Consider the following 3,278-nt stretch of genomic DNA (forward strand, 5'->3'; position numbering starts at 1 on the left):
CAAATTTTTAAAATAATGAATTTTAAATAGAATGGTTAGTCTCTCCCTAATTTGAGAAACTTAAGCCACAACTTTCGACGATTGCCGAAAAACCTTTGGGCCATCACTCCCACCAGCAGTAGTTGGTCGATCTCCGACCACCACCTCTTGCCAACACTTTCGGCAATTGTCGCCGCCCAACCTCTGGCCACCTCATCCAACAATCATCTTCGACCACCTTTGCCCACACCTCCGACAACCGCCACTGTCCAACCTTTGGACTCCATCTTCAGTGATTGTCGCCGACGAACTCCAACCACTACCGCCATCGACATATTAATAAAAATACTTTTAATATATAAAAAATCAAATATAAAAACCATTTTGAAAAATAGTTTCCAAAATACATGTGTATCAAAAGTGTTTAAATGAAAATGAATTTTTCAAAAACATTTTTTTCTAGTTAATTCCAAAATTACCCTAAACAAACTAATGTGATTTAGAGTTTGTTTGGATTGACTAAAGAAAAAAATAATTTTCTAAAAAATCACTATTATTTAAATTTGTTTAAAATATACTTTGAAATGATTTTAAAAATTATTTTGAATGGTTGTCGAACACTTTAATTTTTTTCTAAAATAACTTATTTCAAAATTAAACACTTGAAAGTTAAACCAAATATACATTTATATAATAGTTATAGATATTTTGAATGTTGTCATAATAAATTTATTGTTAAAATTATACAAGTAAATAAAGATCTTCATTATAATTTTCTGCTAAATAAAAAAAAAAAAAATACTAAAATGCCATCTTAGTCCATGTGTTTTGGGTTTTATTTCATTTTGGTTGATGTACTTTTAATAAATCTTAAATTCAGTTATAAAAGTTAACTTTTATTGTTTTTTTTTTAAAAAAAATGAGATTCATTAATCGAAAAATGCACCAAGTCAAGTCACAACACCTCACTTCCTTTTAAGAATAAGGGAGAGAATAGAAGTTGGAAAGATATCCTTTCAAACTAAAAAATACTTACTAGAGGAAACTAAAGATGCAAGATTATGAACAACTTTGTTCTCTTCTCGGGAGGCTTTGAAAAAAAAAGGAGAAAAGACTTGTTAGGTTGGAAAATCTATAATAGATAGTCCTACCGAGCAAATGGGGAGAGAATGAAAAAAAAAAAAAAAAAAAAAAGAGAGAGAGAAGATAGAGTTTTATTGAGTTTTTTTTTCTTTTTTTTAAAAATAATTTATTATTGTTATTATTTTATAATACGTGGATGGAAAAATCAAACCTCTAATCTAAAAGTTGATTTGTATAAGTTTTATGCTAGTTGAGTTACGTTCAATTCGACAAGTAGAATTATTTTCAGTTACATTTTTTCTACGTAACATTAACCTTTTATACTAACAAAATGTCTAGAAAATTTGATCTAACGAAAAAAAATTAAAATACCATTTTAATCCTTATATTTTGAAGTTTGTTCAATTTCAATCATAATTTCAATTGTCCAATCTTAGTTCATATACTTTCAATAAATCTTAAATTTAAGGAAAATTATTTCAAATGGTAAAACGATTGAAAATATTTACAAAATATAGAAAAATTTTAGAACTATCAATGATAGACATTGATAGACTTCTATCAATGATATCGATAAACACTGATAGAAGTCTATCAGTGTTTATCATTGACAATTCTAAAATTTTATTATATCTTGTAAATATTTTGGTTTATTTTTCTATATTTAAAAACAATCCTAAATTTAACTAAACAAAGTTATAAATTTTACCAAAATTGATTAAATAGTAATAATAATTTTCACGCAAAGGAAATACAATATGGAAATGTGTTCTCCAATGTTATAATAAAAATTCTAATTTAAAACAAAAAGTTTGAAGAAAATTAACAATAAATGAGCATTAGATACTAATTTTAAAATTTGCATTAGATACTAATTTTAAAATTTATTAAAAGTATAGAAGTTAAATTTGAATAAATGAAATAATAAAAACTAAAATTAGATAATTAAAAGTATAAGATGGGACAATAAAAAAATGAAACACTATCATTGCACTTGAAGGGGACCTTATGGACATTGCCTTCTTAGTCCAAGAACTAGCCAAACATAAATCAACTCATCCTTAGAATCGTCAAAAAGAAAAAAAAAAAAGAAAAAAAAGTATAGTTGAAATAGTGTCTGTATATAAAGAATATTGGTTTTTACTAAAATTGAACGAACTTCAAAATATAAGAACCAAAATAATATTTTAATTTTAAAAAATATCCTTAAATGATACAAATGCCTTTAAGTAATATATTTAGAGTGTATTTGAAATATATTTTTAAATGTTTAATTTTTTTTAAAAAAGTTATTTTGGAAGAAATTGGAGTGCTTGATAAATACTCGAAATAGTTTCAAATGTATTTTAATAAGCTTTTATCAAATGTGTTTAAATAAAAATGATTTTTTTTTAAAACAATTTTTTCTCAAATCAATTCAAACGAGTTCTTACATCAACTAGTAAAGTAAATCTCTTCTTTTAAAAAAAAAAGAGAGATATTTTTTTTAGAAATAAATAAAAAAAATTAAAACAAATGCAAAGATGGAGCTCTTAGTCTTCAACTTAATAAACATATGGGTCTTTATTCATTGAATTATAAATTGACTCCGATTCAAGGATACTCACCTAGAAAAAAATATATGAAACGAAGGCTGAATTAAATGATTTTTCGAAAAAAAAAAAAGGGGGAAAAAAGAAGTGAGTAGCTTTTGTAGGGGGCAGAACTATAGATAAGTTGCATTCGTAATAATCATATATGGACCCTCTCATTCAAATTATTGGGTTTGTGTAAATAGAAATATCTTGTGACGTGTCCTCTAAATCATTAAAACAATTCATTTATAAAATTTGGTTTTCAGAAAAATCTAGAAAACTACACAACTTTATTGACCAAAAAAAAAAAAAAACTCTTTATTTTATTTAAAATATATTGTTCACACAGCAAAATTGATGTTGCATCTATCGACCTATAAACCAAAAATTGACTTGACAAGTTCATTGGACTTGATAGTATGTATGGTATCGTATAAGAGAATATATCAACTAAATACAATACATACTAAAGAACTTGAGGAGATGATAAATTGAAGTCTATTTTTAATGAACACGTCTATATATTATCATGTCATACCAGATAATCACTAATTGATTCAACTACATATCATTTTTGAATGTTAAATAATAAAATTGATCATGAAGACTTATTAAAATCAAAATCAAAAGTTGATCGAGGCT

Source organism: Benincasa hispida, chromosome 1, assembly GCF_009727055.1.
Source record: "Benincasa hispida cultivar B227 chromosome 1, ASM972705v1, whole genome shotgun sequence".
Classification (NCBI taxonomy): domain Eukaryota; kingdom Viridiplantae; phylum Streptophyta; class Magnoliopsida; order Cucurbitales; family Cucurbitaceae; genus Benincasa; species Benincasa hispida.